Source organism: Gossypium arboreum, chromosome 8, assembly GCF_025698485.1.
Source record: "Gossypium arboreum isolate Shixiya-1 chromosome 8, ASM2569848v2, whole genome shotgun sequence".
NCBI lineage: Eukaryota > Viridiplantae > Streptophyta > Magnoliopsida > Malvales > Malvaceae > Gossypium > Gossypium arboreum.
The window spans coordinates 42,983,200-43,002,280 of NC_069077.1; positions in this window are offsets into that span (position 1 = coordinate 42,983,200).

Sequence of the window (19,081 nt, forward strand, 5' to 3'; positions counted from 1 at the left end):
AACGAATTGCAGTAAGCAACTAAGCATGAAATCCAAAAAGCAACATAGAAACTCCACAAAAATGAAACAAATCGGTAAGCATAAATACCTAATTACAGATCTTAAATAGAACAACGCAAGTAAAAACATATCAAGAAAAAATAATGATTTACAAACCTTGAAGGAAATGAGATGCGAAGAAGAGGAGAGCAAAGAAGAAAATGCTGAAATTTTTCACCGCCATTTCAGAGAATTAAACTACCACAAGAAAAAAAAAACTAATATATATACACAGATATAAAGCTTACCAGAGCCATGGCTTAATAGAAAAGAGTTCTACGATTTGAGAACTGAGATTTGGAAAATGAAAAACAGAGAATAAAATAAAAGATATAAGGAAAAATCTTCAAGGAGGAGAACTTGATTCCTATGCATTAAGGAGTAAAAATTAGAGAAAGGATTAAGAAAGAACCTTGAAGATGAAGTCGCAGCGAGAAGGAGGGGACAGACTGCGGGACTAAGAGAGAATAAAAGAAAGGGGGACTAGGGTTTAGATCCAGATTTACTAACCCCTTTCTTTTTCCATTTTCTTACGCGTGTCTTTCAAGTAATAAGCAGTGAGAGAGTTACAACTAGTTTAATGGATTTTCAATTCAACGTATTAAATTGCCATTTCGAAAATAATTAATTATAAATTATAAAAAAAATCTCATATCCACTCTGATTCTAATAGCACTACTTTTGTCAAGTTTTTTATTTTGTTTCTAGTGTTTTTTATTACTATTACAATATTGGTCACTGTTAGTTAAATTAACTTGGAGTATAATGATTTAGATTTTTGCTCATTCTTGTTGAGGTTTTTCGTTTAGATAAAAGTTAACTGAAGTGAGTTATATTTAACTAGAAACTCTATTGGTTTGGGTTCAAACATTACTATATGTGAATTTTTAATTTTTTAAAAAATTAAAAGAATTAAATTACCCTCAAATAATATAATTTATGTTAAATATGGAAGACATTTTTTGTAATTTTTTCAATCGAACTGGTGTCCGGTTAACTTGTGACATCAACTCAACCAATAGTTTAAATAATAGTATAGATAATTACATTTTAATTAATTTTTAAAATAAGTATGTTTTGGAATTATTTTCAAAAGTATGTTATTTTGGTGTACCTTAATAGTCAACACTAATAACTCATCTCCTTAAACTCTAGACCCCTAATTTCAACAAAATGTATAACTGTTGAAGTGTCCACTTGTTGATCTAAGCGGCAAACACAAAGCACCAAGATCATTTTTTATGCACTAAATCATCCACTGTGCTAGTATGTTGGTTTACCTCGAATCAAACAATTTTTATTAATCCCCATTGTAACTACTACAATGGAGAATCTTACCCATGCCCCTAACCTAACATTAGACAACTTGATGATTTTTTTTTAGTCATCGTGCTTAAGCAAACCCATAAAAAGTTTACATGTATCATTGAGAAACCTTAACTTATCTTCTTAAACCGTAAATCTCCAGAGTTGTAGGTTGAATAAGCTAGAAAACTCATGATTTTTCTTGAACTTGACATCTCTTTCAAATTATAGACAAACTTACTTGTATCACAGAAAATCCCTAACTCATTTTCCTAAACCTTAACCCCAAAAATTTAATCCCAAGCGAAATCTTAAACACTACATTGAAGATGTCATCATTTAAATAAGATATGAAAATAATAATTAAAATATAATGCTAAATAATACTAAATATATTACATGAATATATAAATACTTTGAAATTTATATAACATAATTATTAATATATTTAAGTGTTTATTGTTAATTATTAAGATGGAGAGTTTTTCATATGGCAACATTTTTATATAGTTGGAAAAGGTATAACAAAAGTCGACATAGTGTTGGACAAAGCCGACTTTTATTTAATTGTTGCATTAGGCATGCATATCTCAACCCTTATGCAAAGAGTTGGCCAAATCGTATGTCAGCAAGTCTATCCCAACACGTAGGAAAGTGTCAGCCCAAAAGTGTTGGCATAGTGTTGCACAAAGCCAACTCTTATTTAAGTGTTGCCTTAGGCATGCATATCCCAACCCTTATGCAAAGAGTTGGCCAAAGAATATGTTGGCAAGTCTATCCCAACACTTAGGAAAGTGTCGACCCAAAAGTGTCGGCATAATGTTGGACAAAGTCGACTCTTATTTAAACGTTACCTTAAGTATGATATCCCAACCCTTATACAAAGAGTTGGCTAAAGAGTATGTCGGCAAGTCTATCCTAACATTTATGAAAGTGTTGGCCCAAAAGTGTTAGCATATGTTGGATAAAGCCGACTCTTATTTAAGCGTTGCCTTAGGCATGCATATCCCAACCCTGATACAAAGAGTTGGCCAAAGCGTATGTCGGCAAGTCTATCCTAACACTTAGGAAAGTGTCGGCCCAAAAGTGTTGGTATAGTGTTGGACAAAGCTGACCCTTATTTAAGCATTGCCTTCAACATGCATATCCCAACCCTTATACAAAGAGTTAGCCAACGCGTATGTCAACAAGTCTATCCCAACAATTAGGAAAGTGTCAGCATAGTGTTGGACAAAGCCGACTCTTATTTAAGCGTTGCCTTAGGCATGCATATCCCAGCCCTTATACAAAAAGTTGGCCAAAGCATATGTTGGCAAGTCTATCCCAACACTTAGAAAAGTGTCGGCCCAAAAGTGTTGTCTTAGGACTATTTTGTTATAATGTATAATTGTTTTCTCTTTGGGGTTATAAAAGCACCACCCTTTGTTCCTTTAAGATATCTCAAAATGATGCACAATTTTGTCCTTGAATCCAACTTCCTCGCATCTTTATCTAATGCATGGGTTGGGCATCTTTAAGTCCTTAAATGCTTAAGGCTTGTCTTTCTGTCGTGCCACAATTTGTATGGAGTTTTAGGTACAGCTTTAGTTGGCACATCATTCAGAATATAGGAAACCATTTGTAAACCTTATGCAGCTGCAAATTACATAACATTGATTGAACCATGTTTAATAAAGTTCAATTCATTTTCTTTGCTACACCATTCTGTTGTGGAGCTCTTGGCGTGGTTAATTGGGGAAATATACCATTCTCTATAAGGAAACCTAAGAACTTATCCGATAAGTATTGCCCACGTCGATCATAGTAAAGTCTCTGTGAGAAAACCTAATTGTTTCTCAACTTTTGCACAAAACTCTTTAAATTTATCAAATATTTCGCTTTTGTGGTTCATTAGGTACACATAACCATATCTAGAATAATCATCTAAAATGTTGTATAATAATCGTAACCACCTCGCACATTGATGTTTATGGGGCCACAAACATCAATGTGCACAAGTTTCAATGGTTTCACAACCTCCGTTGCTTTTGCATTAAAAGATCACTTAGTCATCTTACTTTCTATGGAAGATTCACATTGTGGAAGATCAACTTTCTTAAGTGAACTTAAGGTGTCATCTTTCACAAGTCTAGTGGTTCTTTTTTGGTTAATATGACAAAGTCTCAATGCCAAAGGTATGCCTCATTAGAGTCAAAGGTCTTAAGTCTTTTATTTGTCAATTCAGTTCCAAGCAATGTGTACATATTTGGTTTGAAAAAATAGAGATTACTTGACATCCATCCATTATAGATAAGAGTATGATTTCTAAAAATTGCAATACTGTTATTACAAGTCACGGTCAAATCGTTTTTAAATAAACATGCAACAAAAATTAAGTTTCTTTTGGAACTAGGTACATATAAAACATCTTTCAAAATAAATTTCTTAAAATATCAAAATAAAGATGTACATCTCCCATTGCTTCAACAACTAGACCTGTCCCATCTTCGGTCTTCAATGAGAGACTCTAATCTTTAAGATCTTTCATTTCCTTCAACCTCTGTAGAGAAACACAAACATGGTTAGTGGCTTCAGAATCAATGACCCAATGGTCTATTGAATCATCCACGAAACAAATTTCAATCACAAAGAGTTCTATACCTTTTCCCTTAGTGGCTAGGTCACTAAAATATTTGTGTAAGGTTGTTTTTATGGTGCGGAGGCAACAGAGTGAGGAGTGAGAAAAAAATATTTACCTATGGTGTAACAGCCCAGTTTCGACCTTATACGAAATAGTGGTTTCAGGACCACAAATCCGAGTTAAAAAATATTTTAATATTATTTTTCATGCTTATAATGTGTGAATTGATATTTTTGAAAATTTCGTGATTTAATTTTATCATTTGTGTGTCGAATTTTGAAAAAGAACTTAATCGCGTAAAATGCAAAACTAGCATGCTTTATGTAAAAGTACCTATTTGCAATGGCTTTTATTATATGGAATCCTTATGTTGTAAATTAACCATTAGAATTATGCATGGATAAAAATGGACAACCATTATAAAGTGATTATATTATTTTATTAGGTTAAAATGGTAAATTATGAACTAATGTTAATAAAATAAAAATAAAACAAAGAATTAGTGGCATTCATCTTTTTTTTTTTGCCGAAACTTGAGAAGGAAATGTTCATCCATGGAGTTTTAGGGTTCGACATTCTTGAAGCATAATTTGGGTATGTGTTTTGCTCGGTTTTTGATGATTTTTACGTTTTTGATACCATTGCTTTGTGTTCTAGCTAGCCCATGTCTCAATTTTGGAAATTGATGATGATTTGTGTTTTACTATTGTTGAAAGCTTGATGATTTTTGTGTTTGATGATGAAAAGTAAATATATGTAGTTAGATTAATATGTTTAATTAAGTAATTTTTGATAAAAATGTCTATTTAGGACTAAATTGTAAATTTTGCAAATTGAAGGGTCAAAATGTGAAATAAATGAAAGATATGGGCTTATATGGGCTAGGGGTAATTCGGCCTAACATGGGTGTAGTCAAATTTTGAATATTTTGTGTTTTGTAAAATAGGGACTAAATTGTGAAAAATATGAAATGTTTGAAGTAAAAGGTAATTAGCCTATTTATGTGTTTTTGGATGAATTTGATTGAATGTTTGATTAAATAAGTTTAATTATATTAATTTAGATCAAGAAAAGAGAAAATCGAATTTGGATCGGGAAAAATCTAAAGTTGTTGAATAGTCGACCCGATCTGTTCGTCTTCATACGAGGTAAGTTCATAAGTAAATAATGTCGTTAAATTCAATTTTATATATTATATTTGTGCCGAATTGAAATATTTCTTGTATATGTATGTTCAAGCCGAATTTTTTTAAGTATAGAAAAGTATTATAAGCTTGAATCGATTGAGTTACGATGTCCGAAAGTCTTGTGCGAACCTTAGGAATAATTAGGATACATATGTCATGACATAGGATTCCGATATGTGATTTCGAGTAAGGCCACGTCTGGGATGTTGGCATCGATTTGTGATTTACATGTAAGACGATGTCTAGGACGTCGGCATCGTTTATGAGTTCATGTAAGACCCTGTCTGGGACAGTGGCATCGATATGTGATTCATGTAAGACCACATCTGTGACGTTGGCATTGAATGAGTCTTTCAATTATCTGAGTATCCTTATTAATTTTGAATGGTTCAACGGGCAATATCGAGTTAAGATTGAATGTAAAATCGAGCCAAGAGGTTAGGTATGTGCTAAGTTAAAAGGTTGGAAAAAAATATAAGGTAACTGTGTACTTGTGATATATATATACGAAATATGCATATAAAAGTTAATATTATATATGTTTATGAGTATATGTTTATTCGACCTGTAACACCCCTAACCTGTATCCAACACCGGGACAGGGCTCGAGGCATTACCGGAACTTTACACTTTCAGTATACTAACTCGGGTCACAAAATTTCATTTCAATTTAAAACTTTTCAATCATGAACATCTCATCCCTTGTATAGGCCTTCGAGACCTATAACATATCGGAAGGCAATACGGGACAAATACGGGCACGTTTGATTAGCCTTGGGCTCCTCAGAAAATTTTCCTTAACTAAAAGGGACACATACCTGTGTAGGTGTATCGTGTGGACTCACACGCCCATGTATCTTGGGGCACGCCCATACCCTTCAACCGTGGGCAACACTGACTTATCAACATGGCCATAGAACACGCTCGTGCTACTTGCCCGTGGACGAAACTGTAATTTTAACACGGCCATGGCGCACGCCCGTGTGGCCTACTCGTGTACAAATTTGAGCTAAAGTTTTAAGTGCAGGGACACACGGCCATAGCACACGCCCATGGGAGGGAACCATGTGTCACACACGGCCTAGACACATGCCCGTGTGTCCAATCATGTGGACTTTATTAGGCTATTTACCAAGCCTTTTGTCACCCCTTTCTACTACTTGTGCCTGGTGGTTACCAAGTTTAAGAGAAAACATAATTTTTCGCTTGTAAATAATCTTAGTGAAAATAGTTGTATGGAAACCTCACATTGGTTTCATACATAAATGGTTATTTCCTCTTTAGGGTCATGGGTTCCCATATTACATTAATCCATCCGAAATTGGCTCATTCATGTGACTCATCATTTATAATTAAAAACCATGCATAAAATCGTAGGTCATAGCCTACTTAAATTAAGTCGATTTTCATGGCCATATTCAAAGAGATAAACATATTTTTCCATGCCTTTACTTGGCAAATCAAATGACACATATAACAAAATACTCAAAAATACTATACATGCCATTGAACGGAATAAATAGAGTCTTTATACCAAAGCTTGTCTAGTTGATAGTATGTTGACTCTCTAATCGTCTTCTAGTCCTTATGAGTCCTCGAGCTTTGTGGAACAGGGAAAAAGAGAGGGGTAAGCATTTTCATGCTTAGTAAGCTCGAATAACCAGAAAGTAAACTTACCGAGTAATTAGCATACATCCATAAATAAATCATGAAATCATCAATTATAAAATGATTCCCTATCACATGCACTCAATCAATGGGTTAGTCACATAACAAAGCATCATGTAATTTATGTAGTTGAGCTCATCATTCATCATCTTATTGACATATACATATTAATCCCATTGAGTTTCTAGGAAATCTCGATGGAATACCCATTATCTGTCAATTCTTACGAATGATCATTTCATATATATGCACTCCCGCGAACCTCACATCTTATGGCAGGATTACCAGTCAAGCTAATTCCCCCATATTATGAACTCATAAGTGATGTCAGGATTACCAATCTAGGCTAAATCCCTTATAACGACAAACACCCTTATTGAGCTCGGATCTGAATTACCAGTCCAGGCTAAATTCAAACCCTAATCGGATTACCCGTCCGGGCTAAATCCATAATGCACACATATTCTTCGGGAGGCTTGATCATTCAAGGAACACCCGTCTGGGCTAGATCCTTTCTATACTTGAGATCACGGATTACCCATCCGGGCTAAATCCTTACTGCAACACATGAAGGATCTCAGTTCACATGTCAAACAGGGTTTGTCCATTGAATTCCCTTTTTCAACCCCAACCGAGACATTTTTCACATGTTATCATCAAATGTACATTTCTATGACATTGCATGCCATAAATGCAATCATTAAGCATTCATAAATCATACAATTATGCATATTAAGGGTTTACTTTAAGTTATTCGAACTTACCTGGTATTCTTTTCGGAGTTGTGTTTCGGTTATTCTGAAACCTTGTTTTTATCTCGATCGACCTCCGGAATTTGTTCCTCGGGGTTTATAACAAAAGAATTAACTCATTAATATACTACACTATACATTTCAAGTCTAATTCTCACCCTCAGTCTAAATGACTGTTTTGCCCCTAACCTTTGACATTTTTACGATTTAGTCCCTAGGCTCGTATAATGGAACACATGAAAATTTCCATCTCGCCCAAGCCTAGCCGAACATTTTTCTCTCTTATGGCAGCCCAAATTTTCTATTATTTTCTCATTTCTACCACACATTTACATCTTTTACAAAATAGTCCCTATAAGGGTTTTTCATGAAAATCAACTAGGAAAAAATGTTTAATACATATTCATCTTTCATATTCCTCCATAATCCATCAAAATACAAGCAACTCATGCATGGGTAAACTTTTAAAAATGAACCCTAGCATGACATATGGGTAGAAATGGAGACAGCAAGCTACCGGGATTTCGAAAATACAAAGAGCATGAAAAACGGGGCTTGAGAGCACTTACTATTTAGCTTGGAAAGCTTGAAAACCGTAGCTATGGTGACCCTTGAAGTTTCAGCTGGTTGAAGGAGAAAATGAGCTGATTTTGGTTCATTTTTCCCATTTTATTTCATTAAAATGACAAATGACCAAAAAGCCCTTAAAATTTCATCCATGCAAGCCCATTTTTGTCCAAAAATGTAGAGTTTGGGCAAATTTATCTCCAAGACCTTCTAATTCATAAGCTAAAGCAATTTCATACAAATTGCTTCTAGAAACCAAGTTTTGCAATTTATTCAATTTAGTCCCTAATTTCCAATTGGACATCTTATACTTAGAATTTCTTCATAAAACTTTAATACATGCATATACTCATATTCTAAGCCTCATAATAATCATAAAATAAATATTTTAATGTCAGATTTGTGGTCCCAAAACCACTATTCTGACTAGGCCCTATTTCGGGATGTTACACGACCATTGACATTAAAATGTTAATGTTTATGAGATATGTTTGAACTTACAAGAATGATATATGTATATTTCGTTAAGGTTTGTTTGTTTGGTCTACTTTAATTGAATTAAGGATGTTATAAAATAAAAAATAAATTATTTGCTTATGACTTACTAAGCTATTTTAGCTTATTGTGTGTATTCATTTGTTGTTTTATAGATTTTGGGAGTTGGTTATGAGCTCGGGGATCGTCAAGGAAGTCCGTCACACTATCAATTGATATTTCAGTACTATAAAAGTTTAAAACTATGGACTTATGGCATGTATAGGCTAGCCTTTGTGTTAGTTTGTTTTGAATGTGTATATATTTAACCATGCAAAAAATGGCTAGAAATGATGTCTAAGCTTAGGTGATTTCGGTTATGATATATATATATATATGTGTGAAGTGCTTGGTATGATTTGCAATTGTGGTTTGATAAATTAGATGAGTAATATGTATGCTATATGTGTGTGATGTGTCTGGAATATGCTTAAGGTTTAAGGTAATGTTATGTAAAGCTCATGATTATTCATTTGGTAAATTTGATATATGTGGTTGATGAATATATTTATGTTATGAATAGTTAATAACTTATTATTGAGATGCATAATTTGTAACATGAATTGGTTTGAACATTGCTTATGAAGTATTTATGTATTTGGCTATGAAATGAAATATATAGGTGATGTTTTAAAGTTATTTATAATTCGGCTATGGTGTTTAAATCTTGTCATCAAGTATTTAGTTATATGTTAACATTGGATTTATGGTATTGGACATATGTGAACTATGTTAGGCTATGAAAATTGGATTAAGAGATGTGATTTTTGTGTCAATTTGAAATGGCATGCTTAAATGGGTAATTTGGTTTAGAAATGATAATGTAAGTGTATATGCATATATGGTTAAAGCATTGGAACTATAACGATAAGCTTGAGATTTGGTTTATAGCATATTTATATAAATATATTATGTATTGAATGTTATATAGAATGATCGAATACGAAATAATTTAGTTTGATAGTGTGAATGAAATTTTTGCATGAATTAAAGCATATAAAATTAGCATATGAATTGTGTGTATTCTTAGTTGTTATTTGTGCTTAAAATGGTTTAAGATAACAAGGTCTTGTGCGTATGGTTTTGTGATTAGGAAATAAGTATGTTTAGTCTTAAATTATGTTAGTTTAAATACAACCAATGCTATATAAGTGAGTGATACTTAAGTTGTGTTATGGTTCATATTGTTTGGGTATAAATGCACACTATGCTTGCTAATAAACAACAATATATTCGGCCATAATGTATAATAACCAAGGTTACATTTTTGTGTGGATGTTAATTGGTTTTAATATGTGAACATGCTTAGATTATGAAATGTTATGTTTGATATTCAGCTTATAAAAATTAGTTGCTATATGTCTGGTATATGTTGTGTAATGATTTATATATATACTTGAATAAATTTTAAATATGTCAATGGTAGTAATATAGTAGTCTTAAGTTTGAAATTGAATAAGATAACTGTTTTGATGAGTTTAAATTATGAAGCAAGAAATGTAGTAAATGTCTATTCTGAACTGTGCTATGTCCAGTAATGTCTCGTAACCCTAATTCAGCGACGAATATGGGTTAAAGGTGTTACATTTGATTGGAATCAGAGCTATGGTTTAGTCGATTCTAAGACTAACATAGCGTATATGAATCTAGCTATACATGTCATATTTATATACAGCGATAGTGTGATGATTCTTGACAATTAAAATGTGCTTTCGTATAGTAAATGGATCCCGATCTAGCCACAGCAGATGAAGTGGAAAGTAATGCACCTGCTCCCGTTCAAGGGGCAATGCAATCTGATTCTAGACCTATTACGAGTAGCCATGAGGGAGAGGCTAAGCAAGCGTTCTTCCAGATGATGAACGAATGATTCACATAGTATATTCGAAAAAATCTGGCTATTCAACAACCCCCACCCCGCCTAATCCTCCTCAGATACCCATGGTACCTCTAATAATTGATCCGATGAGATTAAATAAGCCACCAGTTGATAAAATCAGAAAACACGAGGCTGAAGAATTTAGAGCCACTGTTGATGACGATGTTGAGTGAGTTGAATTCTGGCTTGATAATACTATTCATGTGTTTGATGAGCTATCCTGTACCCCTGACGAGTGTATAAAATCTGTTGTATCCTTACTTCGAGATTTTGCGTATCACTAGTGGAATACATTAATATTAGTAGTTCCGAAAGAATGGGTGACCTGGGAGTTCTTTCAGACTGGATTCTATAAGAAATACATCATTTAGAGATACATTGATCAAAAACATAAAGAATTCCTCGAGTTGAAACAGGGTCGTATGACCATAACAAAATATGAACGGGAATTTGTAAGACTCAGGAGATATGCCTAGGAATGAGTTTTGACTATGCCTAGGAATGAGTTTCGACTGAAGCTATACTGTGTAAAAGATTTGAAGATGGGTTGAATGAAGACATTAAGCTGTTAGTTGGGATACTTGAAATAAAAGAGTTAGTTGTACTAGTCAAGCGAGCATGCAAAGTCGAAGAGCTTAGGAAAGAGAAAAGAAAAGCTGACTTTGAAGCTAGAGGTTTACAAAAAAGATCATCGGGTAAAAAATTGCAAGCAGCATCAAAGAAATTCTGAGATGACTTTAGCCGTTCAAAGGCTACTGCGGGCTATTCTAGACGTGATCGAAACAGACCACCCATGAGTTCGAGAGCTACCTCAGTAGCTAGTGTTGGAAACATCTGACCGAACCAACCTGAGTGCAAACATTGTGGTAAACGACATCCCATCAATTGTAGATTGAATGATCAGGCTTGTTTTAAATATGGTTCGATGGATCACTTCATTTGTGAATGCCCTATGTTGGTTGAGCAAGACATGAAGCAGAATACGAGGCTGAGTAACGCGGCAGCTCGAGGTAGACCACCCAAAAATATGTGTAATGTGAGCGGCAGTCAGAGAGGAACTAAAAACACGGCTATTAGATCTGAGGCTCGCGCACTTATGAGAGCTTATGCTATCTGTGCTTGTGAAGAAGTTTCGTCTCCAGATGTGATTACCGGTACTCTCACTCTCTATAATACTAGTGTTGTTGCATTGATTGATCCTGGATCGACTCATTCTTATATATGTGAAACTTTATTATCTAGTAAGACTTTACATGTAGATTCTACTGAGTTTGTGATTAGAGTATCGAACCCATTAGGCCAGTATGTTTTGGTTGATAAAGTATACAAGAATTGTTCGTTGATGATTCGAGATTCATGTTTTCTGGCTGATTTGATGTTGTTGTCATTCGACCAGTTTGATATAATTCTAGGTATGGATTGGTTAACATTGCATGATGCTATTGTGAACTGCAAACTGAAGACTATTGATTTGCGATGCTAGAATGATGAGATAATTTGGATTGAGTCTAATGATCTTAATAGTTTACCGGTGGTGATATCTTCGATGTTAGCTCGAAAATATGTGAGAAAGTGTTGTGAAGCTTACTTTGGCTATGTGCTCGACTCTAAAGTGACCGAAAAGAAGATTGAATCAGAATCAGTAGTGTGTGAATATCCGGATGTGTTTCCTGACGAATTACCGGGTTCGTCACCAATCCGAGAGGTAGAGCTTGGCATTGAGTTAGTGCCGAGGACAACTCCGATTTCAATAGCTCCGTACAGAATGGCACCAACCGAATTAAAAAAGTTGAAAGCTCAGTTGCAAAAATTGACTGATAGAGGCTTTGCGCGACTAAGGTTTTCTCCCTAGGGTGCACCGATTTTGTTTATGAAAAAGAAAGACGAAACTATGAGAATGTGTATCGACTACCGACAGCTCAATAAGGTGACTATAAAGAATAAATACCCTTTGCCATGGATTGGCGACTTGTTCAATCAGTTGAAAGGGGCTACAGTGTTTTCAAAGCTAGACTTGAGATGGGGTTACTATTAGCTACGAGTTAAAGACTTCAATGTGCCAAAAACTATTTTTCGAACGAGGTATAGACACTATGAGTTTTTGGTTATGCCTTTTGGACTTACTAATGCACCTACTGCTTTTATGGATTTAATGAATCGATCTTCAAACCGTATTTGGATCGATTTGTGGTTATGTATATTGATGACATCCTAGTTTATTCCCGTGATAAATCTGAACACGCCGAACACCTGAGAATTGTGCTATAGACTTTGCGAGATAAACAGCTGTATGCGAAGTTTAGTAAATGTGAGTTATGGTTGCATGAAGTTGGGTTTTTGGGACATGTTGTATTAGCATCGGTATTCGGGTTGATCCGAGCAAGATTTCGGCCGTACTAAATTGGAAAACTCCGAGAAATGTTTCTAAAGAGTGAAATTTTTTGGGACTTGCTAGATATTACAGATGATTTGTAAAAGGTTTCTCGATGATTGCAACCCCGATGACGCGACTACTTCAGAAAGATGTTAAGTTTGATGGTCAGAAAAGTTTTAATCAGTTGAAAGCTTTATTGACTGAAGCTCCGGTGTTAGTTTAGCTGGAATCGGTTAAAGAATTAGTAATCTTTAGTGATGCATCTTTGAATGGTTTGGGCTATGTTTTGATGTATGAAGGTAAAGTTATAGCTTATGCCTCGAGACAGTTAAAGCCGCACGAAAAGAACTATCTGACGCACGATTTAGAATTAGCAGCTATTGTGTTTGCGTTGAAGATTTGGCGCCACTATCTGTTCAGTGAGAAATGTCATGTTTATTTTGATTGCAAAAGTTTAAAATACTTGATGACTCAGAAAGATCTACGACAACGAAGATGGTAATAGTTGTTAAAAGATTACGAGATTGTAATTGACTACCATCCAGGAAAGGCCAATGTAGTTGCTGATGCTCTAAGTCGAAAATCTATGTTTCCTTTACGTGCAATGAATGCGCATATGGCTCTATCTGATGATGGCTTGATTGTATCTGAGTTGAAAGCAAGACCGTTATTTATGCAGCAGATTTACGAAGTTCAAAAAGTCGATAATGAATTGTTAGCAAAACGGGCTCAATGTGATTCGAATATTGATTTAGAATTCTGAGTTGATGCTAAGGGTTGTTTGAGATTCATAGGCCGAATATGTGTTCCGTGAAATTCAGAGTTGGTTCAGATGATTTTAAATGAAGCTCATAGCAGTTGGTTGTATAATGATTTGGAACAGCTTTATTGGTGGCTTGGTATGAAACAAGACATCTCTGACTTTGTTTCGAAATGTTAATCTGTCAACAAGTCAAAGCCAAGAATTAGGTACCATCTGGGTTACTTCAACAGATTATAATACCCAAGTGGAAATGGGACAGAGTCACGATGGATTTTGTATCGGGTTTGCCTTTGTCACCGGGCAAGAAAGATGCGATCTGGGTTGTTATGGATAGATTGACTAAATCAACTCCTTTCATTCTGATTCGCACAGATTACTCACTTGATAAGCTTTCTAAGTTGTGTATTTCTCAGATTGTGAGATTGTACGGAGAGTACCTATAGCTATTGTTTCGGATAGAGATTTGAGGTTCACATCCCAGTTTTGGAAGAAACTGCAAGATGCATTAGGTACGAAGCTACACTTCAGTACTGCTTTCCACCCACAGACAGATGGTCAATCTGAGCGGATTATTCAGATACTTGAGGATATGTTGAGATGTTGTATTCTTGAGTTCGAAGGTATGTGGGAACGATACTTGCTACTAATTGAATTTGCGTATAATAATAGCTTTCAATCGAGTATCAAAATGTCACCTTATGAGGCTTTGTATGGTCGCAAATGTCAAACACCTTTATATTGGACTGAGCTTATTGAGAATAAGATACACGGGGTCGATTTGATTAAAGAGACTGAACAAAAAGTGAAAGTGATTCGCGATAGTTTAAAAGTAGCGTCAGATCGTCAGAAATCGTATGCAGACTTGAAACGAAAAGATATTAAGTTTCAGATCAGGACAAAGTGTTTTTGAAAGTCTCACCGTGGAAGAAAACACTCCGATTCGGTCGTAAAGGCAAATTGAATCCGAGATTTATTGGGCCGTATGAGATTATTGAGCGTATCAAGCCGGTTGCTTACAGATTGTTGTTGCCATCCGAGTTGGAAAAGATCCATAACATATTCCATGTTTCGATGCTTCGACGATATCTATCTGACCCATCACATGTGATTTTTCCATTGAGATTGAGATTCGATCCGATATGACATATGAAGAAGAACTGATCCGGATTTTAGATCGCGAGGTTAAAGAATTGAGAAATGAGAAAATCTCTTTAGTGAAAGTCTTATGGCATCGACACGGGGTTGAAGACGCTATGTGGGAGCCCGAGGATGCTATGAGAGAATGTTACCCTAATCTATTCGCCGGTAAGGTTTTCGAGAATGAAAATCCTTAAGGGGGAGAGTTGTAACAGCCCGGTTTAGACCTTATTCGAAACAGTGGTTTCGGGACCACAAGTTTGAGTCAAAAAATATTTTAATATTATTTTCCATGCTTATAATGTGTAAATTGATATTTTTGAAAATTTCTTGATTTAATTTTATCGTTTGTGTTTCGAATTTTGAAAAATGACTTAATCGTGTAGAATGTAAAACTAGCATGCTTTATGTAAAAGTATCTATTTTCTATGGCTTTTATTATATGGAATCCTTATGTTGTAAATTAACCATTAGAATTATGCATGGACAAAAATGGACAACCATTATAAAGTGATTATATTATTTCATTAAGGTTAAAATGGTAAATTATGAACTAATGTTAATAAAATAAAAATAAAACAAAGAATTAGTCGCATTCATCTTTGTTTTTGTCGAAACTTGAGAAGGAAATGTTCATCCATGGAGTTTTAGGGTTCGGCATTCTTAAAGCATAATTTGGGTATGTGTTTTGCTCCTTTTTTATTATTTTTAAGTTTTTGATATCATTGCTTTGTGTTCTAGCTAGCCCATGTCTCAATTTTGGAAATTGATGATGATTTTGTGTTTTGCCATTGTTGAAAGCTTGATGATTTTTGTGTTTGATGATGAAAAATAAATATATGTAGTTAGATTAATATGTTTAATTAAGTAATTTTTGATAAAAATGTCTATTTAGGATTAAATTGTAAATTTTTCAAATTAAGGGGTCAAAATGTGAAATAAATGAAACATATGGGCTTATATGGGCTAGGGGTAAATTCGGCCTAACATGGGTGTAGTCAAATTTTAAATATTTTGTGTTTTGTGAAATAGGGACTAAATTGTAAAAAATGTGAAATATTAGGGGCAAAAGTGTAATTAGCCCATTTATGTGTTTTTGGATGAATTTGATTGAATGTTTGATTAAATAAGTTTAATCTATATTAATTTAGATCAAGAAAAGAGAAAATCAAATTTGGATCGGGGAAAATCTAAGTTGTTGGATAGTCTACCCCGGTCTGTTCGTCTTCATACGAGGTTAGTTCATAAGTAAATAATGTTGTTAAATTCAATTGTATATATTATATTTGTTCCAAATTGAAATGTTGCTTGTATATATATGTTCAAGCCAAATTTGTTTAAGTATGGAAAAGTATTATAAGCCTGAATCGATCGAGTTACGACGTCCAAAAGTCCCTGCGAACCTTAGGAATAGTTAGGATACATATGTCATGACATAGGATTCTGATATGTGATTTCGAGTAAGACCACGTTTGGGACGTTGGTATCGATTTGTGATTTACGTGTAAGACCATGTCTGGGACATCGGCATCATATGTAAATTCGTGTAAGACCACGTCTGGGACTATGGCATCGATATGTGATTACATGTAAGACCACGTGTGGGATGTTAGCATTGTACGAGTCTTTCGATTATCCGAGTATCCTTATTAATTCTGAATGGTTCAACGGGCAATATCGAGTTAAAATCGAATGTAAAATCGAGCCAAGAGGCCAGGTATGTGCTAAGTTAAAAGGTTGGAAAAAAAAAAGGTAAGTGTGTACTTGTAATATATATATATATACAAAATATGCATATAATAGTTAGTATTATATATGTTTATGCGTATATGTTTATTCGACCATTGACATTAAAATGTTAATGTTTATGAGATATGTTTGAACTTACAAGAATGATATATGTATATTTGGTTAAGGTTTGTTTGTTTGGTCTACTTTAATTAAATTAAGGATGTTATAAAATAAAAAATAAATTATTTGCTTATGACTTACTAAGCTCTTTTAGCTTATTGTGTGTATTTGTTTGTTGTTTTATAGATTTTGGGAGTTGGTTACGAGCTTGGGGATCGTCAAGGAAATCCGTCACACTATCGATTGTTATTTCGGTACTATAAAAGTTTAAAACTATGAACTTATGGCATGTATAGGCTAGCCTTTGTGTTAGTTTGCTTTGAATGTGTATATATTTAGACATGCAAAAATGGCTAGAAATGATGTCTAAGCTTAGGTGATTTCGGTTATGATATATATATATATGTGTGAAGTGCTTGGTATGATTTGCAATTGTGGTTTGATAAATTAGATGAGTAATATGTATGCTATATGTGTGTGATGTGTTTGGAATATGCTTAAGGTTTAAAGTAATGTTATGTAAAGCTCATGATTATTCATTTGGAAAATTTGATATATGTGGTTGATGAATATATTTAGGTTATGAATAGTTAATGACTTATTATTGAGATGCATAATTTGTAACATGAATTGGTTTGAACATTGCTTATGAAGTATTTATGTATCGGTTATGAAATGAAATATATAGGTGATGTTTTAAAGTTATTTATAATTCAACTATGGTGTTTAAATCTTGTCATCAAGTATTTAGTTATATGTAACATTGGATTTGTGGTATTGGACATATGTGAACGATGTTAGGCTATGAAAATTGGATTAAGAAATGTGGTTTTTGTGAATGGCATGCTTAAATGGGTAATTTGGTTTAGAAATGATAATGTAAGTGTATATGTATATATGGTTAAGGCATTGGAACTATAATGATAAGCATGAGATTTGGTTTATAGCATATTTATATAAATATATATGTATTGAATGTTATATAGAATGACCGAATATGAAATAATATAGTTTGATAGTGTGAATGAAATTTTGGCATGAATTAAAGCATATAAAATTAGCATATGAATTATGTGTATTCTTAGTTGTTATTTGTGCTTAAAATGATTTAAGATATATGGTTTTGTGATTAGGAAAGAAGTATGTTTAGTATTAAATTATGTTAGTTTAAATGCAACCAATGCCGTATAAGTGAGTGATACTTAAGTTGTGTTATGGTTCATATTGTTTGGGTATAAATGCGCACTATGTTTGCTAATAAACAACAATATATTCGGCCATAATGTACAATGTTGCATTTTTGTGTGGATGTTAATTGGTTTTAATAAGTGAACATGCTTAGATTATGAAATGTTATGTTTGATATTTAGCTTATGAAAAATAGTTGCTATATGTCTGGTATATGTTGTGTAATGATTTATATATATATACTTTAATAAATTTTAAATATGCCAATGATAGTAATATAGTAGTTTTAAGTTCGAAATTGAATAAGATAAGTGTTTTGATGAGTTTAAATTACACAGCAAGAAATGTAGTAAATGTCTGTTCTGAATTGTGCTTGTCCGATAATACCCCGTAACCCTAATTCAGCGATGAATATGGGTTAGGGGTGGTGGGTGAGTAGCTTCAAGAAAATTGTATGAGTTACTTAGCTCGTGGAACAAATTCTATGGTGAAAATGAAGAAAAAAAATAGAAATTAAGCCAAAAGAAACTAGTAAGATCAAGCATTTAATTTGGTTTTGGAAACATGATTTATTAAGGAGTTTAATAGTAAACCTGAATTTGTTCATGAATAAGTTTGATACAAAGAAAAACCTCTTCAAGTACAGAAGCAGTATGAGTATGCAATAATATATTCAACCAAACTTATTTCTTTATTTTCCAAAAGACAAAAAGATAATTAATTTTAATGGAGAAAAATCTTTATTGCTCCTCACTCCATCGCCTTGCGCCATAAAAATGACCTTACAGGATTGCTTTAGTGATGGAGGAGTAGACGATGAGGGGTAATAAAGATTGATAGTGTTAGGATTTCGACCCGATTAAGCAATGAACAAGAAAAATAGTGGAATAAATTGAGAAATTGAACACACAAATTTAACGTGGAAAAACCCCTCCAAAGAGGATAAAAAACCACAGGCAAAGATAATTTGACTATAATGGCAAAAAGAACAAAGAGTACAAAAGATGGAGATTAAGACTAAACCCCGAAAACTCGAAAACAAAGAATCCACAAAACGTAAACACAAAATTCTCTAAATGTGTTATGAGTTCTAATCTCTAATGGGTGTATTTTCTAAGGTTGTAAAATAGCCTATTTTTAGGCTAAATTCATATATCAAATAATAATAAAATAATCTAAACTAATTAGTGTTTGATTGAAACAAGTAAACAGAGTTT